Here is a 26,872-nt window from a genome sequence, read left to right on the forward strand (position 1 = left end):
GTGTGAGCAGGCAGAGCACGGTCTTCCACTAGTGAGAACTTGCTCAGGAAGTCCTTCAAGAGATCTTCACCCTTTGGGGAACCCCTCAAGTGGATCTTTTTCGCGACCAGTGTCATCCGGAAGTGCAAACTGTTATGCTGCAGGGAATTCCCCCCAAGTGGAGCTCTATGAGACGTGTTCGTAGTGGACTGAGAGTTTCCACTCTTGTACGTGTTTCCTCCTGTCCCTGTCATTCCTCAAGTCATCAGGAGGTTGAAAAAGTTTGGAAACCCATGATCCTTATTGCCCCAGATTGGGCCAGGACGACGTGGTACCCAGATCTTCTGGACATGTCCATCTGCCCTCCAATACGTCTTCCACAAAGAGAAGACCTTATCTCATGAGAGGAGGGTTGGGTTCTCCATCTGGAGGTCAAGACACTCAGCCTTCACGCATGGTTTCTGAGAGGCTGAGGTACAAGGTTTTGGACCTCCAGATGACGTAATGGAGATTTTGCTTTCGGCCAGAAGACCAGCAACAAAATCTGTATACTGCTGCCGTTCGAACAAGTTTTGCAGCAGGTCTAGGGAGAAAGATGTGGACCCTTTTCAATGCGATACACCTACAGTGTTATCGTTTCTGCTGCATTTGGCAAATCTGGGGCTCCACATTGGAACAGTCCAGGATTATCTAGCAGCACTTACCATATTCAAGCGCACCTCGGAGTGGGCATCCTACTTCAAAATACCCTTAACGCAATTTCTTAAAGGACTGACAAATGTGTTTCCTCCTCCACCATTCCAAATTCCAACTTGGGGCCTTAATTTGGTTTTAAAGTATTTTACATGTGCTCCTTTCGAGCCACCCAATTCCTGACGGCAAGCTCTAGCCAACAAAGTCACTACCCTCCAAACAAAAATTGCCAAGAAAAAAGCCACACTCGCCGACAACAAACCCATTAGCGTCAACCTAGGGCAACCAAGTAACTCTACCAATCACCCCAGATTTAAGGTTTCCAAAGTCACCATAAAAGAAACAGAAAATTCCATACTATCTCTCAAACCCACCAACTGTCAAGGCGACCTATGTCCCGCTCAACTTCTAAAGTATGCAGCCAAAGATCTGGCCCCCTTTATCACAAAACCTATCAACTCATCCTTCTCCACCAATACCATCCCAACCAACCTCAAAGAATCATGGGTGCTTCCTCTACTGAAAAAGCAGTCCCTAGACCCACTAATACCCACCAATTACCGCCCGATCACTACAGTGCCTTTTATCTTAAAGATCTTAGATAAAATGGCATACTCCCAGATACAGAAATACTTGGAAACCAACTACTAGGAACTAGGCAATCAGGCTTCCGACCCACCCCAACATGGGACAGAAACAGTCCTCAAGTCACAGATAGATGAACTCCGTCCGGGATGAAGGGAAATCAGCCCTCCTTCTACTCCTGGATTTATCAGCTGCCTTCGACCTGGTCGACCACAGGGTCCTATGCAGCCACCAGGACTCAGCAGCGCACTTCTCCAAAGAAGCCATAGCATGGATACAATCATTCCTAACCAACAGGACTATGAGGGTCTTCTCTCCTATGTCAGCAGCCAACCCCATCCCCATAATGTGTGGAGTGCCCCAGGGATCTTGCGTCTCGCCCACCCTCTACAATATCTTTACCAAGCCCCTTTTTGATAATCTGGACCTTCTGGGTGTCTGTCATGATGCCTACCCCCGGTCTTCCGGATCAAGCCCATCAGCCCCGGGAGCAGGCATCCAGACATTTACAAAAACCCCAGCAGCCCCAGCTAGGGGCTGTCTGGGTTCAGTCCTGGCGCCGTAGGCACCAGGCTCATAATAAAAATCAGTCCTGGCACCATAGGTGCCAGGCTCATAGACATTACTTAACTTATGCAGACCATGCTGCAAATAAATCCAAGCCAACGTGAGGCCTGGATGGGACTATTTTACCACAGGAACTATTTATTACTCAAGTGTGGTCCTGGGGAACTTCTTTCCTGGGACTACTTTGGAGGCTATTTAAACCACGGCCGAACAGCAGCACATGCTTCGTGTTATTCTGCATCCAGCAGCGTGACTCTCACCGTGCCTGCAGCCAGCATCCAGTCTTCTGCCACGCCCGCGTGCCTGCAGCCAGCATCCAGTCTTCTGCCACGCCCGCCTCGAATCCGGAGCTCCTAGAATTAAGAGGAAGAAAAGGACAAGGTTAGAAAACAAACTTATTTCAAATTCCTCACCTGATTCCGGATCCATTTCATCTCCCGACCTGGAAAGTACATCAGTCCTGCACGCGCCGCTTCGCCAGCTCCAGCACGGCGCCATACTCACCAGTTCTCACAGCATCTTTCGATCCGTCACTGTCTCCATCATTTCTTCGCCGAACTCCGGCACCTAGGGGCACAAGAATAACAAGGTGAGCCAAGGGAATCAACAAATACCTCTTACCACCATAGACTTACCTGATTTACCAGCTGCGGTATTATTCTCCATATCTTCATATGCCACATCTGTAAAGAGGGAGAAAAACAACACGTTAACGCATGCAATAGTTACCAGACAGCGTTGGGTAACACAGACTCTTACCTGAACGCCAGCAGCAGCTACGAGACCTTCTCATGAATTCAGTTGCAACTTAAGGAAGGAAGGGGACTGAACGCCAGCAGCAGCTACGAGACCTTCTTCTCACGAATTCAGTTGCAACTTAAGGAAGGAAGGGGACAAGAGTGAACATTGGGCACATTGAACTCTTTGAACTTGATACTTACCAATCCCGCCTGGGACTTCAGAGTCAATGCTTACCGGAACTCTCCCAACGCCTTCAAACCAGTGAAGTAACTGGTATCTACGCGCGCCTGCAAGACACGCAGGATGGAGAGCTCATCTTTTACAAACATAAGGAAAATACTTCTTCGGGTCCAGCAGACGAGACTAGGCGGGCCAGTCGAGACAGTCATCTCTGCACTACGCATCACGTTGATGGAGACCGCAGCTGTCCGGGTCTGATCGACACCCCTGTGGGGTCTAGGTGAGCGTAACAGTGTCACCTACACTAACTATGCAGATGACACACAGATTCTCCTACCGCTTACAGGTGATTACGACAAGGATTTGCCCTTGGTGAACAGGATATATCTCATCATCCAGGCATGGATGGCCACCCATGGTCTATGCCTGAATGATGACAAAACAGAGATCATCATCCTAGGCACTCCCTCGACCCTCAAAAAACTCAGCCCCGAATACTCAGCATTCAACATAGACAATAATATCATTACTGTCGCCAAGGAGGTTAAAACTCTGGGCTTCTACCTGGACTCCACTCTCTCCTTCAACAAGCAGATCAATGCCCTGTCCTCGGCCACGGCAGATACATGCAAGTTGATTAGAGCGGGCAAAGCCTTCCTGTCACAGGACAGTTGCATCGCCCTAGCCAGAGCTCTCATCGTTTTCAGGCTGGACTACTGCAACGCTCTATACATAGGAGCCAATAAACAAACCATCAAAAAAAAAAAAAATCCAACTCCTACAAAATAATGCGCTGAGAGCAGCTCTAGGAATCCCCAAGAGAGGACATATTTCCAATACCAGAAGAGCCAACAACTGGCTCTCCACTCATGATAAAATAAAACTAAAAACTGCCTCCCTCACCCACAAATGCTTGAACAATGCAGCACCCTGTTACCTATCCAACAGATCAATCTTGAAGCCTACTACAAGAATCACCAGACTAGCTAACACCAACTACCTCTGGGTCCCAAGATACAAACGTGCCAAAATCGGAGGCAGCAGCTTCCAGGTCAAGGCAGCACTCCTATGGAACTCGCTACCATCCCCTCTAAGAATCGATCAAACCTATCACAAGTTCCGTCAGAGCATCACTAGATGGCTCAAAGATGCCGACATCTAGGCATATACCTTGCTGACTTTGCCCGGAACCTCCCTCTACACTGCACGCATCAATCACTTTGTAAAACTATGCATGCCTCAATGTACCTGCCTTTATTTATCGTTACCTATTGTGCCCACATGTAACCAATCGGTACCTGCACACAAATGTATTTTACATGCTGTTACCAAGGTTTGAATATCCTTGTGCCTTGCACCTGAATACCCTCGGGTCTGGAGCGCATTACAAATAATAAACTAAACTGACCTTTAAGGTTGCTAACTTACAACTTACCTGCCCTTTAAGGTTATAATTTACAAAACTATTTTGTTAGTAGCATTAACATCAGCCTGGATAAGGTTCTCCTTAAGGTCAAATCCTCTTTTCTACCTAAGATTGTATCGGATTACCATTTAGCACAGAAAATTACACTCCGAGTCTTCTATCCTCCACCTCATCCTGGCAAGGAAGAGGAAACATTTCATAAACTCGATCCAAGGAGAGCTCTAAGCTTTTATGTTTCAAGAATGGCAAAGTTGTGACTGCACAACCAACTGTTCATTGGTTAGACAGGACACAAACTAGGCCTGTCAGTTATCAAACAAACTCTATCCAGATGGATCATACTTGTTATTTCGGAGTGCTACAGGCTAGCTGGGAAAGATCCCCCGGAAGGCCTAAGGGCTCATTCCACTAGAGGCATGGCAACTTCCTCTGCCCTTCAGAGGGGAGTTCCGATAAAGAACATCTGCGAGGCAGCGACCTGGTCCACCATCCACATGTTTACAATATATTATTGTTTAGAGACCGCTTACAGTGAGGGAAGGTTTGGTAAGGCAGTTCTATGCTCCATTCTTGACACAGCTCTCAAATTCTTACTCCCTCCTCCAAAAGAACTTAATACTGCTTTGGGAGTTTATCATAAGATGAGGAATACATGGGAGGATACAATTCAATTCGAAGAACAATTCACTTAGCCTTGGTAACGTTCTTTCTACTGGATGTTCCTCCCACGTATTCCTCAGCGACCTCCCAGCCTACCCCACTGTAGGATTTGCGACCTTTAGACTTTAGGCTCTTTTAAAGTCTGATAATTAATGGCACTTGTCATTGGCGGTAATTCTGCATATGGGGTGAAAAAAACAGAACTGAAGCCAATGGGCGCTTTGCGTGGTACATGTACTCGACGGATTGGGGTTGGAAGCCGAGGGAGAAAAGATCGAAATTATTTTTCCCAAATAATGGGAAAACTTTCGGTCTTTTCTCCTCTGAACATTGCAGCCACTGGCTATGAGCCCCGCCCCCATCCCCCTACTTACCTTTAGCGGCATACTTTGCTGTGTGCCGCTGACTCGCTGTGTCCCTGCAACGCCTCTTTCCTTTCAACTTCTGTGATCGGGAACTGGTGCTGCAGGGTCTTTCCTTTTTAAAAAGAAATGTTTTTACCTCCATGTAGGATCGCTTCTATAGTGAACAAGGGTGCGGGGGACACCCCTGCAGCCCTTGCCACCGAATGGGGGATTCGGTCAAACTTGTCGGCCGTTCAGAATTTTCGAATGCCCGAAATTCGGCCAAATCTCCCATTCAGGCTTTTTTTTTTTACGGGCTTATTGGACGTTTCCTACTTGACGATGACATCAATCAAGATGGGACATCGGGTCGACCGTCTCCATGCACAGCCCCCTCTGCCGAGAAGAAAAGCTTTTCCGAAGTAGCTGAAACTGGAAACGAAGATATCATAAAATGAGGAATATGTGGGAGGAACATCCAGTCAAAAGAATGTTACCAGGGGTAAGTAACTTGTTCTTTCGGACTCTGCATATGTAACATCTACAGTATACCCAGAACTAGCAAGATGCAAAAGGAGACGGTACAGGAGAAGTGATGGTACACAGGTACAACATGCAGCACTTTTGAGTAAATTGTTGGAAATGCTACCACTTACGGCAGAATTGCAACAAAAAAAAAGTCCATACTGGGGGGCAAGATTTTATTTCTTTGGGTAATGAAAGAGCAGACAGAGCAGCAAAAGGAAGCATATTGGACCAAAGGGACACATGTGGTGTTGCCTGGCGAGAAGGAGAAAGTACCACCTAGATCATCGATGAAAACAACCAAAGAACAAAATGCACTGCCAGAGAGCTTTGATGAAACACCAATAGTGCAGATAATAGAATTAAAGGGAGAAGCACCGAATAATGAAAAAAGAGCTTTGGAGGAAAAGGGGGTGCTCTGTGTCGCCAACAGATTTAATATGACGGCTAGACCGCACCGGCAAGGTGCTAATGGCAAAAAAGTTGTTGAATGTGGCCCTGGAACAGCTTCACTACCCTGTCCACTTATCGAAAGATCATGTGGCTACAGGAATCATTGAGGATTGGTTTGTGCCAAATTTACATGAATGCATGTCTGAATTTGTGATTAATTGTATGGTATGTCAAAAGTTTTTATCTGGTCACGTCTTGAGAGCGATACAAGGAACATTACCACGACCGGAAGGGCTCTTCCGGCACTTTCATATATGCTATTCTAATATACAAGACAGATGTGCCTCTTATAGATACATGCTTACTGTTCCATGTCTTGATTTTTCGTTGGCTTGAGGCTGGTCCCTGTGCCCGTAATGATGCCCGCTCAGCTGCAACATTTTTGGTGAGGGAGAGATTTCTGAGGTGGGGGATCCCAGATGAAATTCGCTCTGACAATGGTCCGCATTTCGCAAATGATTTGATTGGGGAAATAACTGCCCTTCTGGGAATACGGCACAGGTTATGTCCCATTTACTGCATACAAGCCAACAGTGTGACTGAGAGAATTAATGACTTACTGAAAGAGTGCTTGGCTAAGCTAACACTGATGCTTGGCAAGACATGGTTGTACTGCCTGGCTCTTGCCCTCTTAGCTTTGCGCAATTCTCCTGCAGGAGATCATCATCTTACTCTACATATAATTGTTACTGGTCGGAGAATGCATGCACCTATCTCTCTGGCACATAAAATATCTGATGCTATTTCTTCTAACATCTTGGGGTAGGGGTTTCATATGTACCTCACAGAACTTAAGATTGCTTGCCTATATATCCCAACAGACAAATCCAAGGATATGGACAGTGCAAGCAGGTGAAATAAACGGTGGCAAGCAGGCAATGGAATTTCCACGAGCAGCACTTCTCTACTCCGGAGATAGTGTGTTAGGCAAAAACCTGTGCAGTTCCCTCTGGGACCACTGCAAAAGATTTAGGACTACAGGTGTTTGGCAGTAAACCCACTTGGTAGCAGTCTGTACCACACAGATTCACTTTGTAGCTGTGGCTGAGGAGTCAGACTTCCCTCAAGAAGACTTAGGCAGTATACAGAGTATTCACAATAGGTCACGACAACACAGTAGAACAAGTAAACACTGACCAGGGCTTGGTGTAAAAGAGATATAATTATTTATTTAAAACCACATCTAGAAAAACACACAGGCACTAATAGTAAGCAGTTCAAAAACACAGTCACTAAAAGATATACACTCCCTTAAAAGAATATTAGACAAGTCTTAAGTAAAGCCTCACATATTTTCAGACAGCAGTGAGCGCTTAACGTAGATGGCACTCTAATAGTTCGTTTTAAAAAGGGAGAGAAGAGCAGAGAACAAGTTGAAACAGATCCCAACACTTGTATCAGAACATAACAAGAGAGGAAGGCAAAGTAAAACCGTGAAGTGAGAGTTCAAGAGGCCGGATCCACTTTCAGAGGATCCAAACGAAATGTGTCCAAGGTCACACGGTTGCAGTGCACAAAAGTCTTGTAAAGGTTCAAAAAGGAGTTGGACCAAAGAAAGGGACCAGTTAGAGGGTCAAGGCGGCCAGCCCAGTCCATAAGGATAAGGGGTTATTATTACCTTGTAGCAATCTTTAGAAAGGGAGGCCTGGCGGACACGGTACCTTAATGTGGTAAGAACGCTCCAGCGAGGGCAGTTGTTCCTGGCAGCGGGTGCAAGGCGGTGCTTCGTCCGAGGGAAGAGAGGATCTCGTCGTGGAGGAAGACAGGAGTCTGTTGCACTGCCAGGGAAGAAACCAGCTGCAGAATTTCTCAGGTACAAGGAGTGGTCCGGTGATTCGCGGTTCAGTGGTGAGTGGCTATCCGGCTGCCGGGGTGCTTGGCACGGGCAGTTCGACCACAAACCGGGCTGGGGTGCGAAGAAAGAAAGGTAAACTGGTTGTGCCCACCAGTCAGGGGAAGAAGCCCCTCCAGCCGGGAGATCTTCTCTGTCGTCGGGAAGTGGTGAGTCGGTTCTGCAGGGCTCCACCGGTGGTCTCATCGTGGTGTCATCGTGGTAGGTCGGCTCAGCTTCTTCCTCGTTGGATTCTCGGGTCCTGTGGCGACCTCTGAAGTTCCAGTCCCCAAGGCCCTGCTTTTATGCAGAAAACCCCCATTCACTCAGCCTAGCTGTCACTCAAACATGCTAAGGGGTGAGCCGGCCGGCTCACCACTTGGGCCAATCACACAAGAGTGCGACTTGAGTTACCAAGGTAACTCAGTCCAGGGTGCCTAAACCCCCTCCCACACCCCCTGTGGTACCCAGACAGAGTGGCACCACTTTTGAAGGCTTCTGTGGAGAAGCCCGCCAAAAAGTGGAACAAAGGGCTCGACTTGGGTTGGAGTCATAGAGAATACAAACGCCATTTTAGAATCGAGTCTTGGCAGAAAATACCAACCTGAGAATTAATATTAATTAAATAAACCGGCGGTATGTTCGAGGCTATGAGAATTAAATAATTAAAGTTGGTAGCTCGAACAATGGGAAAATCCCATAGGAAAATATTTGCGGTCGAATATAAAAAGTAGTTTCCACTGCCACCAGCCAAAATTCGATCAGGGGGGACGGAGACGTGCCCCCTCGACTAACAGACCCCGGGGCAATCGAATTTTCTCGACCAGTACTTCCACAATATGATGGTTTGTACTGGTTTCTGTTAATAATTTGGGACTAGTAAAGCCAATGGTGACTTTACATGCCCTGGGAGACAGTAGTCAGTCCCAGGGTATGGAGTCTATGGTGGGGTGTCACTATGACACCCCTGTGTTACTGCACGGAGGGTGCTGTGTAACACACATAGGAAAAACACATGAGACCCTATGGAGTAAAGGACCCCATAGCCCATAAAACACATTACCAGTCAAAGGAATACCATAAATCATGTCCAAGAGTGGGAGAAAGAGTCTCACTCTTGGCAGGAGAAAAATAAAACTCCAGAAATCCAGCAAAGCTGCTGGGGGACTCACTAGGTTAGGAATTTCAGCCTAAAGAGAGAATTCTCCCTAACATAGTGTTTATAAAACAATTGTCAGAAAGTGGAAAGAAGAGCGCTTTACTGGTCCACATACTGTGATATACTCAACACCAACAGCGGTCAGAGTTGAAGGTCGCTGAGGATGGGTTCACATCACCGACGTGTGCAGGGACAAGAGCACCAGCTCACCAACAGAAGAGTGACAGAGCGCAATGCGGTGCAGAATGTACATCCGCTTTGATTCACTTTTTTCTCAGCAGTTAAGGTTTTATAAAAGACCAATAAGGGAAGCAGGCGAGGGTATTTTTCAGGACGTTGTCATTATAAACAGACGCCAAAAAGTTCTATTCTATTGAGTGTCATAATATTAGTGTGCATTAGTATAGGATTAATATCATGTTTTTTCTTTAAAGAAAGTAGTAGTATACGTTCAAACATTAGTGTGAAGACAACCAAAAGAAATGTGTTAAATGAAGAGGAATTCCATCATGACACTGAATGGGGCAGGAGACAACATCCAGAAATGTCTGTTATGATGAAATGCTACGTGTGGGAAGAAAAAGGGCGAATGGCACATGCTACGTCTACTAACTCATCTCACACGTAATAGGGGCACCCACGCTTTTCCTGCCTCAGACTGTATCATGTGAGGAAGCAGGATGCCTACTGCACCTATCCCTCTGCAAAACTAGAGGTCTCTTTCAAGGAACAAGTGTTTCTGTCCTGTAGGTGGATGAAGGGGAGGGGATTTACACAGATAATTACGTGCAACTTGACAGCATGGCTGAAAAAAGAGAAACAAAAAAATGATAGAATATATAACCCGAAGAGACTAAAAGGGGGGAGCAAATTATTAGTGAAGAAAAACGACTCCAGTTTCTAAATAGAGGGCGAAATAGCATTCCCTGGTGTCGCACAAGACCATTAATGAGAATAAGAGAGGTAGTGTGGTATGGTGGCCAATCGTATGTGGGAGTAAGGCAGTGCCTTGCTGAAGGGTTTGTGGGATTCAAACAAAGTGTGGTGTCCAAAGTAAACAATAGCTGCAAGACAATTTGGGGGAAATATGTACATGCATATGATAGGACATGGATAGGTGAAACTCATCAACCAGTTTACATTAAGAAAAAAAGAGGCATGGGCGCCCCTCTGCGAGAACGAACACGGCCAATTGACCTATTCTTTGGGAAGGTACCCACTTGAGAGTCCACAGCCACATTATAACTCACTGTACCTTTCACAGAGGAGAAATATCCATTTGCATATCCGTCTTTGTCCCGCCCACATGGGCAGTCAAGCCTAGCATTTCTATGCTGAACTGCCTTTGGGTGGGACGAAGACTGATATGCATATGGACATTTCTCCTCTGTGAAAAGCGCAGTGAGCTAAAGCGTGGTTGAGAGTCTCCCGGGGGCCAGCTACCCAAGAATGTTTGTGCTGGTAGAGGGACTCCCAGACCACCTTTTGCATACTTTGATGTACTTGGGGTCTCATCTTAAGTGCTCAGAGAGGCACAGCTCCACCTCACTTATGAGGCCCGACTAGGCCGAAAACACGTGTCTGGGGTTGCTGTTGGTACTCTTGTTCAGAGGAGATTTGCCTAGCATTTCGGTGCTGGACTGCCTTTGGGTGGGACAAAGACTGATATGCATATGGACATTTCTGCTCTGTGAAAAGCACAGTGAACAAAAGCGTGGTTGACTCTCCCGGGGGCCATCCACCCAAGAACAGGTAAATGGTCTGTGTTTGTGCCGGTAGAACTCCCAGACCTTCTTTTGAAAGTTTACATAAAGAGCTTTACATGATTCCCTCAGTGTTTCAGGTCCAGTGGGTCCTTTCATTTGGGAACTAACACTGGCTGTGCCATGGTGATGAGGAGTGGGGCACTGACGCAGGGGACAGCTGTCATTATGGACCTGTGGTAGGCATGTGGGTCGAAGGCCTATGCCCAGCTTCATCCTGATTGGAGTGTGGTTTGTGCGATTGTTATACTGCATAGCCCTGTCCTGGTAGTTCATCGAAGCAACAATAACATGGGGTTTTCGTTAAAGGAGCAGTCAATCGTACTGAAGGAAAAAGTGGTGCAGCAAAGCAAGGAGCAAACAATGCTAGGAGTACTAAACAGAAAAAGGAGAGCAAACAACTACTGATCCGAGAAGAGTGCAGAACACCTGGCAGCAATTCCTGCTGAGTTTTGACTGTTCTCTAAAGCAAACATTTTTTTCGTTTCTTTACTGCTACCAGGAGTGCAAACTGCGGCTAATGCCAAGTGGCTGCAAATAACCAGATAAGAGTTACTGCAACTGGCCAATTCAACAATAAAAGCCCTAAATGTGGTAAAGGAAGAGCTGAGAGCACTACGTTTGATGGCACTCCAGAATAGGTACATGATGGACCTTCTCACTGCCGTAGAGGGAGAGTTTGTGCCAAAATAGGGAGCAACTGTTGCATCGTGGTGCCCAATGGAGAAGCATCAAATGGTACATTGAGAGCAGCTATTAATGAAATACATACACTCCATGAGAAGATAACAAATTAAGCGAATGGAGTGCAATCAAACAATTTGCTAGATCCCCTTTTTGCCTGCGAGCCTGTTTGGCTGTCAGGGATATTTAAAGTGACTGTCCCCACGTTGGTCCTCATGCTTGTCACCTTCTCCATTGGCAAAACAATTTTGGGACTCAATACTAACAAACAGAGGAAAATGTATGTTGCCCTTGAATGTTGACAAGGTAAATGATAATAAAGTAACCAAGAGTGAAAAAATTGATGATAGTGTTGACTGGGTTACAACACAATCCGTAGATATAGAAAGCTATGACGCCTATCGGATTGTATGTGATAAGGATGGGCAAGGCTGTGTGTTGATAGATAGACCATTGGAAAACTAGGAAGAAGAAGGAGGTGACATGAGTAGACTAAAAAGCGTATGGATAACTAAACAAAGAGCAGCAGAGTGGGTGCTAGGGGGAGGAGAAGAGTTAGTTATTGATGGATCAATAAAAGGGGGAATATAATGGTAAAAATACTAGTTCAGCGTCGTAAAACTTATCAGCTGCGGGATTTGCACACAGGGAGGGGGCTTCGATAATAGCCACACAGTTCTATGCACTAGGCTGAGAATGCCCTAAATAATAGGTTCAAGCAGCAAATAACTTATAGGCAAAAAAGTCTGAGCTACAGTTAAGTATACAGACATAATATTAGACCGAGGCACTGTAAACAGGCCTCAGGGCATGCTTTTCACTAGAAACTAATTCACATTTTATTGTAGCAGCAGAGGCTGGCAGCACATTGCAAATTAGACGTTCCCAGGATCATACAGTAAGAACTGAAATGCCTTTGGTACTTTCGAGGTCAGAAATTGAAGCTCATTGGTGCCGGGCAAAGGCAGTGAATGCACAATCATTTTATAATTCGGCATATTAGTTTATGAAACTGGTCTACTGGCTGTTTCAAAATATCCCATGGCAGTTTCAAATTGCCCCTTACCACCTCTCAGCCTGGGAAGTGGTTCGAAAGTGTTCCTTAGATGCAACTTTAAAACGTTAACTTGTCTATGGTTCAAGGCTCTTGTAGTGTCATGATTGATTGTATTCCCATGAGAAACGGATGGAGATGACAAGCAGCATAAAGATCCGCCGGTCATCTCAAATGTCTCTATGTTTTGGTACTATGATGTGGGAAATGTGGGTTTGAACTGTGACGTCACAGAGGTGGTCGAGGGTGGTGTGGCAGAATTTGCAGGAACCACTTATTTCAGGATAATGCAGGTTTCACTATAGGGGCATGATGTAGCTCTACCAAATAACCTCACATGGAGGACTAACCTAATGTTGAAATGTGGTTTGATGCTAATTACTTTGTATGATTCATAAAAGATCTTGTTTTAGGGGCATTCCTTGGACAGCGCCTTTCATGCAGTTCTGTCCTGCATTCTGAATGCATTTTGCTTTCCCAGCTGTGACTGGACCCAGAATAAATTACTTCTTGCTTGGTGTACACTCCTTTCTTTGGATTACTTTGGTAATTTTATTGGCAAGTTCTAAGGCAACCCGCTGTACACCTTTAGAAAAGGAAGTCCTTACTCTAAGTAAGGTCTGGGTAAAAGTGAGGGACAGCTCTCAGCTGAACAAAAGATTTGATGGCCGCTTCAGATGGTGTAGGATGAACAGGCGCTGCTGGCAGTCCCCACCCCCTCCCCCCCAGCCTCACTCCTCAGTTGTGGTGGCACTATCTATGTATTCTAAACCTTCTAGGTCGTCTGCTAATGCGTCCACTGCCAGCTGCTTGTCCAAGAAGGAAGAGCTTCTCGAATCCTTTGGGAAGACGACCTACCTCAATGCGGCCATGCATCTCAGGCAGTCCAATGCTGACACCCTCCTCGCTACGGCAAATCAAAAGTTGTGGTGGGAAATTGGAGATGTCCTCCCCAGCTTGCCGATAGATAGCCAGGCCGCCTATAAGGCGGGTTTGGCAGAAGCGCAGACAGTTGCACAGGATGTCATGGAGTCCACAGTCTCACACATCGACACAGCTAACAAGGGCATGTGTCTTGACGTAGAAATGTGGCGAATCGCTTGGATGCACACAACCACGTGTTTGGCTGATGTGCAGGACAGGATCCACAACCTCCCTTTCGAGGGCTCTGAAATATTCCACTCGTCCACTGACAAGGAACTAACTAAAAAGAAAAGGTCCACACATACTGCTAAATCTCTGGCAATCCTTACCAAGCTGGGGGCCCAAACCTTTCCTCCAAGGTCAGTGTAGGTCTGACTCCAAACTACAAGGTCATTTGGCAGGTTCAAAGGGTTTCAGGACCGGAGAACTTGTCAATCGGACAGGTCACTGAGTGCGCACAGGAGGAATCAACAGCTCGCCACACAGGGATTCTTCCACTCCTCCTCCTCCATGACTGCCTCTGACATAAATCAATAAGGTTCACTTTGGGGACCACAGTTCTTCTGTGGAGGGAGCTGGCTGGCTCTGTTTGTGAGCAATTGGACGTGCTTTTTCTTGAATCCCTGGAATCTGTTGGTGGTGTCTTTTGGAGTTCAGTCTTCTCATTCCTTCCCCTCCTCCTTTTTCCCCACTGTTAATGATTAGAGGCCCCCCCCACCTTTGAGGGAGATTTTACAACTGTGGAGCATGCAGGCAGTGGAGCCAGTGCCTCCTCCAGACAGGGGCTCCAGATATTCTTCCAGAATTTTTGTAGTACCCAAGAACAACCAGGCGTGCATGAAAATAGTTCTGGATCTTTCCTTCCTCACTTTTGCTCCATCTGCAACGCTTCAAAATGATGATGCCAGCTCACACAGCATAGTCTCTGTGCGCAGGAGCTTGGATGTGTTCCATAGACCTAAAAGATGCATATTTTCATGTCCCCTTCTTCCAGCCACACCCGAAATTTCTGCATTTCACGATTTTCGCACCATTTCCAATACAAGGGGCTCCCATTTGGCCTCAATGCGTCCCTTTGTGTGTTCACCAAACTGATGAACGTGTTGGCTGGGCTTCTCCGATTGGATGGCCACCAGTAAAACCTGTATCTTGAGGACTTGCTGGTGAGCCCCAGCTCATCAGGAGGAGATGTCCGCTCCTGCCAGAGGTTGGCGGATGTGCTCCACCAGCTGGGGTTTTCAACCTACCAAAAGAAGTCGCAGCTGTACCGTTCGCAGGATCTCTTGTTTCTGGGGGTCAAGTGGGATACAGTGGCGCAGAAGGTCTTCCCCACAACCGACAGGTTGAAGTTTCTCAGGAAGGCTGCCATTTCCTGTTAAATGTTGCAACCTCAACATGGTGGTTTGAGCACTTGCTGGGGCTCATGGCTTCTTGTGTCCTCACAGTCCAACACGCCAGACTCTGAGGCACATTCAGCTTCATTTAGCGTCATCCTGGGACCAGGAAACAGTGCTGCTCATCCCGCTTACGCTTCACCAAAACCTGCATTGGTGGCTCCTCAACACCAATGTGTCAGGAGGAGCCCCTTTCTTGCCGCCGGAGCCCTCACTGGTGATGACAAAAGGTTTGTCCCACCAGAGTTTGGGGGTGACCCTGAACGGCTACTGCATTCATGGCTCATGGACCATGAACCACGGAGGAGGCCATTGCCCACATAAATCTCCTGGAGCTCAGGGCCGTGGGACAAGTGCTCAGCTTATCTGCCGTTGATCAGGCGCAAAGTGGTCTTGATCAGGACCGACAATTCAACAATGGTGTTCTACTTGAACAAGCAGGGAGAGACCAGGTTGGCGATGCTATGCATAGAACCAGTCTCAATCCGAGGATAGGCCTTGTCACAAGGGATCTAGATCAAAGCAGTACATCTCCTGGGAGACAGCAGTACAGAAGCAGACAGGTTGGTCTACAACACTTTTGAGTGGGAATTGCCCAACAGCTACTTGTCTGCTCTCTTCCAGAGGTGGGCCACCCCAGAGCGTGTTCCGTTTGCCTCTCCAAAGAATTCCAAGTGCTGCCATTTTGCATCGTAGGCGAGGCATGTTCAGGGTTCTTTGGGGGACAGTTTTGGTAAAAACTGTTTTGGGACAGCTGCATTTGCTAAGCGTTTCCTCCCCCTCCGTAGCTCCAGAGGACCCTTTGTACATTTTGGGGCTCGGTGAGTCGCAGACTGATCTTGATAGCCCCTCAGTGGCTGTCAATGACGTGGTTTTCGGACCTCCTGCAGCTCAAGTCACAAGGCCCTATCCATCTTCTGGCCTTGGCTGGGGCTTCTTCACGCGACAGCACGGGGTAGTACAACACCCAGACCCCGGCAAGTTGCCACTCTCAGCCTGGCTCCTGATAAGCTGAGGCTACACCATGCGCAATTTTCAGTGACCAATTGGAGCATTATCCAGGAGGCCAGGAAGACTTCTACCCGTTCCCAATACAAACTTAAGTGGACTCAATTCTGCCATTTGGCTCTTGACATTGCCATGGACCTCCTTACTTTGCTACCTGGATGATGATCTCTGGTTTTCGGCACATCTGGCCCACTCGGGGGTCCAAGTGGATATTTACCACGCTTATTTATCGGCCATTGGGGCCTACAGACTTTCTCTTCAGCAAACCCGGTGGTCCAAGCACATCTCAAGGGCTTAGCAAGAATGTTTATGCCGTGTCAAGGCATCCTGAAGCAAGAAACAGACAACAGGTTCAGAATTCAAAACCAAATACTTTTATTAACTTATATATCAGGGTGGAAAAAGGCTTCACTTGCCCTATGCGAAGGTGGGATTTCCCGACCTAAATAAAACTAAGAAAAATCTGAGTCAAAGAGTTCAACTAAATAATCTGTCTGTGTCCAAAACATATACTTGCCCTCACAACTAATCTATACAATGTGCAGGGATGTCAGCAACCAAAAGAAACAGTGTCCAACATAAAGTTCTGTGTGTCTTCAGCTCCCTTCCACAAGTATAAAAAAGTTACAGAAAAGAGTCTCAAAATTACTTCTCGAGTTCAGGATGATAGTTTTAACCAGTACTCGGGGTTCCCTTCCCCAAGTTCCAAGTAACATAGTTCTATGCAAAAAAGAACCTTGAGACTCCGGTCCCAAGTCAATAAATGGTTCAAGTCTCAGGGTTTCCTTACCCAAGACTTAATTTTAGCAGCATAAAAATATCCTTTGTCTTTTTAAAGTTCTTTGTCACTCTTGTGCCTTCATGTTATAGTTAGTATTTCATGTACAAATTGTAGCTGTGTTGGAATAAACTTCAAAGTTTTAATTAATTCTGCTTTGAATGTAATGTTCTGTTATATGCAGTTTTCACATCATTCTTTTTAGAATACAGCATACACTGGTTTCACTTGGATTCGAACTTTCATTTAGAATTCAGCATCTAAAGGGGCGCTGTCGAGCAGCCAAGCAGGATGGCTGCCTGATTGAGGAGCTCCGGCCCCGCGTTATCCTGAATCTGAGTAAAACCCTTATTCACCCAGCATCCTACTGATCTGAAGACAGCTGAGGTTGCCGACAAAGACACAGCACCTAAGGTCCCAAAATGGTGCTGAATCGCTGTGGATACGAGGCGAAAGGGTCGCCTGAGGGGCACCGGCGGCGAATACCTCGCGGCCTGGACGGCCTATCGGATCCTGGGAAGCTACTGCTGCTGATGCTTGGTGAACCGTGCTGGAGGTGGCGCCTGGTGCCTCTCACGTTCTGGACACCTTGTTCGCGATGCCAGCAAAGTATTCCATTCTGTGAGGTCAGTGCAGGAGAGTGCCTGTGTGGCGGTGTGTCCACCCGCTGACCCTACTGGGAGGTCCCTGGTCGGGGGTAGCGGGTGAGGGCGCAGATCATGGTGCTGGAGTCCCTGAGGATCCAGCTGAGACAACGGCAGAGGTCGTCTGATTGGAGCGCAGCGTGTTGTTGACTGTCCGCCTGCAGCTGCGCCCCCGCCAAGAGGCTCCTACTAACCCGGTGAGCTGTGATCCTGGGACTCGGCCTGCCCGAGCACCTGGCTGTGACCAGGGGTGCTGTGGGGTAGGTTGTGCGCTGTCCTGGCTCAGGCGCACTGGATTCTTCGAACATTGCCTGGGGATTGTGGAGAGACGACGGTGTTGCGACGCGCAGCGCCGGCCGTGGGTCAGCTGCCTCCTGCTGCTGCCCATGGCAGGCTGTTCCTCTGACACAGGACCTGCTGGGCATTGGGCCTGATACTGTGCATTACGGTGCGGTCCTCTGGGACGCAGAGGCACAAGTTCATACTTTTTGCGGAATGGCCTGAAAGTGTTAAACATTTCTACTACAAGGTGGGCGCCTGTATTCCGCATTAACAGCAATATGCTGTCGGCAGCGCCTGGGCTGCTTCCGCTGTGCACTAACATCATGGGGACATAACCGAGCCGGCTGGACCTGTCGTCGCACCATCTCCCCCGCTGCATTTCATCTTCGTGGCTGGTGAGATGCTCATGCTGTGTTGCGGCTGTACAGGCAGTGAGTGTGGGGCTCTGTCTTACTCCCCCACCCCCACTGGTACTCACAATCTAGCCACAACACGTGCTGCGACTGCGGTGGTGGTGTGTCTGGGGCCCTGGTGACCAGTTCTCCAACTCCAAGCAACACATCCCCTGATGCACATTATTTACTAATTTACTACGAACAGAGCGTGCCCACAGCAGCCCCTGGTCGGCTGGCGATTTGGCAGGCGCTGAAGTGTCTGGGGGGGGCTTGGTGTTTGGCCACAAATCCTAATCCTCTGGAGGGGGTCACTGAATTGACACGCGTGAATCTCCACTGGGAGCACCGTTGAGATCCTGACTTCCGGGCCAAGCCGCTGAAGCGGCGGAACGTGGGGGCCTTGAGGGGCTGTGGGTTGGGACCCTGCGCTGACGACTCCTGAATCAAACGAGGATCTCCAGTGGCAGTGCTACACCACGAGGCCTACTAGACGGGGGGGGGGGTCACATCTGGTGACTTGCTGCTGAAAGAGATCCTGAATATCTCCCCTCTGGGTAAGGATCCTACAATGTGACATTTGTAAACCTGTTGAGGTTGCAATTCGTTGACTACATAACCTAGTCCCCATCCTTAAGACTGCCAACCGCATTTTATTTTGTAAGTGCTCCGGGGTCCTCGAGCCGCTCTATCAATGCCAATAGATGACCTAAAGGAATGCCAATAAGTTGCCCTACCCATAGGATTTGAACTGTGGCTTGAGGAGTTCTGCGTTAAAGGGACCAGACCCTACATTATACAGAGCCTAGGTGCAGCTGCCTGCAAGTATAGCCCGCTGGGCCTTTCTACTGGCGCTGTGGCGGCCAGGTTGCAGATAGGTTGACCTTTTGCTGGCAGATAACTGGCACAGCGCCCTCCCCTGGGCAGGGATCCACATTCTGGGTGTCTGAAAACCCATTGACTTCACTTTTAAGGAAATGTATCCTGCTCGTACTCGGGGATGAGGTAGCATGACGAACGGTTCGGGAGCCAAGAACAATGGCCCAATGGATTTGTTCACTAACACCCCCGCTAAGACCCCGGGGCCTTCTGAGCCACCATCCGTTGATGAACAGCCCTCCGCCTCCAACTCCACCAGGGATGACCACCTCCTTGCGGCCATGTAAAACAGCTTCATGGCAGTAAACCTGAAACTGGACGATATTGTGTCAACCATTGGCTCCCTGAAGGCCAAATTGGAAAAGGAGGGCTCTCGTATCACTGAGGCGGAGACCAGGATCGGAGAAACAGAGGACAAAGTTGATAAACATGACCGAGATTAGCGCATTTACAACAGGAGTTCAGCAAGATCTGTAATAAAGGTGAAGACTTTGAATCGTGCTGCCTGCGAAATAACATCTGCATCATCGGAATTCTGGAAGCGACCTGCAAGGGCCCAATGGAATGCTTCATTGAAAACATATTAAAATCGTTATTCGACTCATCTAAATTCTCACAGCATTTCCTGGTGGAGAGAGAGTATCGTGTCCTGGCTCCCTCCCCAAAGCCACGGGCACCGCCCCGCACCACCCTTGCCAAACATCTCAATTATCGAGACAGGGACCTCATTCTGCGCATGGCTAGAGAAAAAGGAACTTGTGTGATATGAATCCTCGGACATCCATATATATCCTGACTTCGCTGCCAACGTGCAGGCAAATCGTATGACTGTCAAAAAGCTGCTGTGCATGTGGCAAGTCCCATATGCACTACTATGTCCAGCGAAATTGCGCATACAACATGGTGGGCATGCGCATTTCTTCGAGAACCCATTGGAAGCAATGGCCTACATTGAATCCACCATTTCTATACCGCTACCAAGGCGGGACCGTGGTGCGGGATCAGCTCCGCCATGTGCAACGAGCCTGATAACATGGATAATTACTGAATATTGCACACTGTGCATTGTTGACCCCCCCCCTAATTAAATATGGGTGCTTAAAATGTTATGAAAACAGGTGGGCCACGCCAGTGCGGCTATCGACAAAGCACTGATCCCTGCTCACGGTGCCCCTCAGGTAGTGTCCAAGTATGTTTTGGATTATACAGGTTCCATCGTAAAGATGTGGGGGGGGTAGTGTCAAGTTTGGGATGGATGGCACTCAAGTAAAGTATGGATGTATTGCTGCTACAAATTCAGTGTTGATGTTGAATACGTAAGTGAAAATCGGTGCAGGCTACTCTCCAATAACACATTACTGCTTTACCCTTCGTTTTTCCCATTCAAACTCATGCCCTGATTTAACTCTGCTATGGTACAATAGATAATAGCATTTCATTTACGTCCTGGAATATTCATGGACTAAATCACTGTATGAAATCGTGCAAGGTTGTGGCATACATTAACCGTCTGGCCCCAAGGGTGGTGATGCTACAGGAGACGCATGTCCAAGTGGTACTCAACAAAGGGTGCCTGGGGACCACAACGGGGTTACGCTAACTTTTCATCGCAATTTTCGAGGAGTGATGACACTGATCCACCGCTCTATCCTTTTCCAAGAAACCAAATGCTGCATTGATCCATAAGAGAGATATGTTATTCTTTGGGGCGAATTGGCTGGAGTAGCCACAGCCTTGGTTAAAACATATGACCCTAATGTTGATGGCCCTGAGTTCTATGCACAAATGTTGGATATTCTATTAGGAAAGACCCATGCGCGTATTATTTGGGGTGATGACTTCAATCTAATACTAGATTGTGTAGTTGATCGGACTAGGTCCACTCAGCGTGAATTAACAAATGCAGGTCGTACTCTTTTGAATATAATGGAACACTTAGATTTGGTGGATGTATGGAGAGACCGCAACCCTGGGGTACAGGAATGCGCATTCTACTCCTCTGTCCATGACGCTTATTCCGGGATCGATTATTGACTGATTACGGCCAATCTGATGTCACAGGTAAAAGAAAGCAAAATCCTTCCACGAACAATTTCGGGCCACTCCCCCATCACTATCGATGCAATGGGATGGGCTTGCCAACACACGTCCCACATGGCGCATGCCTCCAGCATGCCTATCAGACTTGGTATTTGCAGAGATGCTTCCCACTGGGGTAGTCTATTTCTTTCATAGGAAATAAGGTACTGTGCAGCTCCACTGCACAGTCTGGGAGGCTTTCAAAGTCTGGGTTAAAGGGGAGGTAATTTCTATTTCATTGGGCGCTCTGAGGGATTCTAGACGGGAGCTGAACAGAGTTGAATCCGACCTTAAAAAGCTGGAAAACGAATACGGCAGCACGCAAGATTGCCCTCTACTTGGTCTCATAAATGGCAACTTCTTGAAAATTAATGGAACTGGCGGATAGGGAGGTCTGATTGTTGTATTTTCCTGTGCGAGCGAGACGGTACGGTGAGGCGGATAGACCGGGCCGACTCTTTCCTAATGCAATAAGATCCAAGAAGGGGGTGCAACATATCATGGGGATTAGAGGATCTTCTGGAGTTATACTTACGACCACTGAGGCAATAAATGGGGAATTACACAGGTTTTACGAATCCCTATATCCGAAATCTGATTGTTGTTCTGCTGAAGAGCTGGAGAACTATTTGGACGAAATACTGCTCTTGGTGCTGCCGTTAGAGGCGCAGCTAACACTGAACCAGCCACTGACTCGTGAGGAGATCACTGATGCCATCTTATCACTTCCATCCTGTAAGGCACCGGTACCAGACTGCTTGGGGACTGAATTCTACAAGGAGTTCCGTGACAGCCTTGTTCCCAACCTGATGCGACTATGGGAGGACTCGCTCCGTCTTGGTTGATTGCCCCCCTCGCGCTCTGAAGTAGTTATTACGATACTGCTGAAGCCAAAGAGACCTGGTGCTGAAATAGGCTCCTAGAGGCCACTATCCTTAATTCGTACAGAAAAGTTTTTCCTAAATTATTATCCACCCGTCTCCTCCCATATATGTTGCAGTTGGTCCACCGGACCAATCTGGGTTCATACCTGGACGCTCAATGGCGTTCATCCTGCGCATTGTATTCAGTATTATTTCCTTGCTCAACCCGCGAGCGCAGGCGGTTGTCGCCTCACTGGACGCCGAAAAGGCTTTTGATTCAGTCTCATGGCAATTTCTATTTGTGGTACTGCGGCGGATGGACTGGGGGATTTCTGCATCCAATGTGTCCGGTTGCTAAATGCTTCTCTGGCGTCAAGGGTTTGCACTGGTGGCACACTTTCCACCACATTCCTATTGGGGTGCTGCACGAGACAGGGTTGTCCGCTGATCCCAGTTACTGTTCGCACTCACAATTGAACCCCTTGCTTGCATAATGCGCCTAAAGCGCATACACCGGGGTCTGCACATAGCTGGTCCGTCACAAATGATCTCACTCTATGCTGATGACACCCTACTGTACATACGAAACCCAGCAGTGAACTTGGCCCTGTCCCTTGAAGAGGTAGGTAGATTCTCTACCCACTCAAGCTATCGTATTAATGAATCCAAGTCAGAGCTGTTCCCGCTGACCAGCATCTCCATTGCTCCGGCAGACCTGTATGGGATCCGATGGGTCACGGACGAATTTAAATAACTAGGCATAGTGGTCTCTCGAACGCATCAGTCCCTGCTGGCTGGCAATCATGAGAAATATTCACAGGCGCTAGCAGACAAATTGGGCTTCTGGACCAGACTTCCTATCTCTTTATATGGCAGGCTTTTGTTATTAAAAATGATCGTGGTCCCCAAATTATTGTATTACTTCACTAACATTCCGGTCTGGCCTGGCCACTCGTTCTTTGATAGGCTGCGATCCCTGGCAATTGGCTTTATTTGGGGCGCTGGAGCCCCGCAGATGAGATGGGAGGATATGACCAGGCCGTTTGAGCAAAGCGGCCTACAAGCCCCAGACTTTGAATTATATTACGAGGTGTCGCAGGCACAATTCGCTGGCTACTGGTATCCCTCACAAGAGCGGCCAATACACATGGCCCTTGAGAAGTACAGCGCCTCCCCTTCAAGCCTAAGCACTATCGTCCTTGTTAACCAACATTCAGATACATGCACATTTGACCCAATCCGCACAACTGTAAATGCATGGGCTAGAATATTAAAGAGAATAGGCACTCCCTCCCCGCCACCCCCCACCTCCGTGTGCTTTCACTATGGAACTGTCCCGGCTTCCCCCCTACATATGACAGGTACATGCAGAGGGGGTGGAACCCCGAGGGTACGCAGACGCTGCATGACCTCTTTCCGGATGGCTCCTTTGTGTCCCACGTGCACTTTTTAAAAAAACTGGGCAACAATCCAATGAAATCATTGCAATACTACAGAATGAGAGCGGCTGCCAGAAGTTGCTGGCCGTCGTTCCCTGTTGAGCCCAGTGAATGTGAAATCTTGGACTGTGGGAGCCGGGGGGGACCCCAGAGGGATGGTGCCCAGGCTTTATAGGGCGTGTCAAGCTACTCTGATACCGCCCATAAGGGCCAAGACAAGGTGGGAAACCGACTTTAACAGGCCAATAGACGATGCTCAGTGGCTCCGCTGGTGCCGGCTAATCAAGGCGGTATCCCTTAACGTCAGATACAGGTTCATACAATTCAAGATATTAAACCGCCTACATTACACCCCTGCAGGAATCACCAGGTTTACTCCCGAGGCTGCCGCCAGGTGCATCAAATGTGGCGCTGACGTGGCCGATTTATATGTATTGCGGCTGCCCTCGGGTAGCACAGTTCTGGCAATTGTCGTCAACAGCCTTCATGATTTCACTGATGTCCCTCCCACTCTTTCACCCCTCAATTGGCAAGGTGATATTGGCAAGGTAAAGATACAGCATTTGTTTAACTTGGCATGTCTGATTGCCAAACAATGCATACTAACCCACTGGAAGTCGAAGGTTGACACGCACTTTAAAATGTGGCTTAAAGAACTGAAGTATGCTAATGAGAGGGAGGAGGGCTATGTGGCCCTGGTGACTCACAGCTGTAGGCCAACGGAAATTTAGAAACCATTCTGAGAATATTTGCAGAAGCCGAGATCAGACCTGTAAAGGCAACGTGAAAGAAAGGTTGATATTTTCCAGGTGGCCCTAACATTGCTTGCTTGTATGTCCATCATAATACTCAAGTTTGATGGTACTGTACTGTAATCAATGTGTTTCTGGTGATGTATGTCTTTCACTGCACTAAATAAAGTTTTTAAAAAAATGAATTCAGCACCTAATGGTTTTACTCAAATTTAAATTTCTGTTTTACTTCTGAACTTAATATGCAACAGTTCTGCTCTTGTAAAGCGTATTATTAGTTTGCCACCCAATAGAAATTAGCTGTACTTTTTTCATTCAGTTCGGTATTCAATAGGCACTGGTTGCCCTCGGAACACACTTTCCATTCAACCCGCTGTGTAATATTTGCACTCTGATACAAAGTATTCCTAGTATTTCAACATTTGACAATGGATTGAATTGGAGACCTTTTGAAAACATGTATCCTCAATCACGTGACCACTCCGATACAAAGTATTCCTCGAACAGGAACGTTCAAACATTTGCGCACCTGGTTTCTCAGTTGCTAGAAACTCATTTAAGTTCTCGTTCACAGGCTTCCCATCAGCATGATATGATATATGATAGGTTATTTATAACGTGCTTAATACCCAGAGGTTTCTAAGCACGGACCCGGGGATTGAACCTGTGTTACTCCGTGCCGTCTTGTTTCCAAGGCGAGCACGTTGCCCCTGCGCTATCCTCCCAAGCATGGATCATATGGCCTTCTGCTCCTCACGTCAGGGGTCCAACTCCTGCCCCTTGGGCCCTCCTGTGTCGACCTCTTGTCACAGGGGAACAAGCATCTTGACCACAAGGAAAAGGGGCAGCCTCTGCACACGGCTCCTTTCCCAGTATTCGGTCTGTTCCATGGAGCCCCAGCTCCTAGGCCACGTTTCCATAGACCACCTCCATCAGCGTTTCAGCGTGGTTTCCAAGTAAGGTTCCCTGCTGCTTACACCAGCCTTCCTGCTGCTTCTCCTGTCGCTCTCTTTGCTGGTGGGCTGGGCTCCTTTATACACCTGCAGCCTTTTGACAGGCTGCAGGTGTGGATGTCTAATCAGCCCTACCTGCCCACAATTACAGGGACATGCCTGACCTTCAGTGCTCTTAACGGGCATCTTCCTCACCCGAGTACCAGAGTGGTAAGAGTGTAGTCTTCATTGCTCTTATTTGCCTCTTCTTCATCTAAGTACTGTCAGGCTTTACATGTGGGGAAACGAGGGGAGCTGACTTAAAATAAACTATAAAGGTTGGGTAGGCCATTGGTAGGGAAAGGGGATAATGTCTCGTCCAAGGGTTCCCCACTCCCAGTCCCCAAGGATTCTCCACCAAGGTGATCCTCCCTCGCTTTTCCGCCCCCAGTGTTGGGATCCATGAGCAATGGCCTGTCCCTGACCACCTTGCGCAGAGTATCCAAGGGGTTTAAGAGTGAGAATGCTCTCGGGTTTCTCACAGCCGTATACAGGCCCCATCCCATCTGGGACCTGAATGTGGTGTTAGCGGCCTTGCAGCGTAAGCCTTTTTTTATTTTTTATTCAAAGATAAACAAAAGATAACACAATGTTCACAACTCTGACTGTTCCAAAAGTCTGACCACACTGCCCAAAATCAAAGAACACAAATATTCATAACGGTGCATTCACATTAAAAAGCCCATTGTATCTCACCCATCAATGCAGTGTCAGCAAAAACTAATGTAAGCCTTTTGAGCCGATGACTTCAGTTGACATCAAGTGGGTAATGCTCAAGTCGGTCCTGCTGGTGGTGCTCACCTCGGCGCCTAGGGTTAGTGAGCTGTAGGCATTGTCGGTGTGCGGGACGTTCACTGTTTTTCACACCGATGGTGATTCTTCCAACTCATCCCAAATTCCTTCCCAAGGTGGTCTACCCCTTTCACCTGAATCAAGAGATCTGTCTGGCTGTGTTCTTCCCTAATCTACAGTCTGACACAGAAAGACATCTCTGTTCCTTGGATCTGCAGAGGGTGCGCCGGTTTTACTGCTCAAAGCAGTTCAGAAGGTCAGAAGCATTTTTAATCATGTATGGTGGCCATGGGTACCCAAGCGTCCAAGGCTTCCATCACTCGGATGGTCCTACCCATTTCAGAGGCCTATGCGGCCATGGGCAAAAAGGTGCCTCTGAATGTACATGTGCATGTGGTGTTGGCCAAGATGACTGCAGTAGCTTTCCGCACGCCTCCTGGGAGGTTATCAGCAAGGTGGCGACTGGAGTCATGCCATTGGCATTCTGCAAACACTATTCTCTAGACTCCAGTTCCATGAAGGACGCCGAGTTTGGGCAGGCAGTTCTGAGGAACTTCTTTGCCGCTAGCTAAATTTTGATCTCCACCCATTTGAGTTGTTTCAATGGAATCACCCACAAGGATGGAGGAAAGGGGATGGGGACGTACGAGTAATATGTTACTCATTGTAGTGACTACAGTACTCCTAGTCATCGGTCCCCTTTCTTCCATAAATCTCGCCCTCCTTCCCCAGCTAGTATGCCAGAAGCTAAAATAACAGCATAGCCAGGTTGATCAGCATCCAATGTGTCAAAAGGGGACTGAGGTGAGGCAACAGAAGGCGGCCTGAGGGTGGGCCTAAACCCAGGGCAGCGGCCCGCATGCTATACTAAATGTAATGGGGAAGCTCGCTTTTATTCGCTGCCAAAGGTTCGGGTACCGTCCCCATGCCTGGGGAAGCCCACAAGTATGGAGGACAGGGGACTTAGGACTATGAGTACTGTAGTCACTACAGTGAATAACATTTTTTTT

The 26,872-nt window shown here is 47.8% G+C and overlaps 1 protein-coding gene across 1 annotated transcript in view; it reads left to right on the top strand.

Moving 5' to 3' along the window:
• The window catches only part of LRRC40 (leucine rich repeat containing 40), a 1,512,829-nt gene that overhangs the window by 1,376,862 nt on the left and 109,095 nt on the right, over positions 1–26,872 (top strand). The gene's annotated exons all lie outside the window — the stretch shown is intronic.

This window comes from Ambystoma mexicanum, chromosome 1q (genome assembly GCF_040938575.1).
Source record: "Ambystoma mexicanum isolate Mex_15411 chromosome 1q, UKY_AmexF1_1, whole genome shotgun sequence".
Taxonomy (NCBI): domain Eukaryota; kingdom Metazoa; phylum Chordata; class Amphibia; order Caudata; family Ambystomatidae; genus Ambystoma; species Ambystoma mexicanum.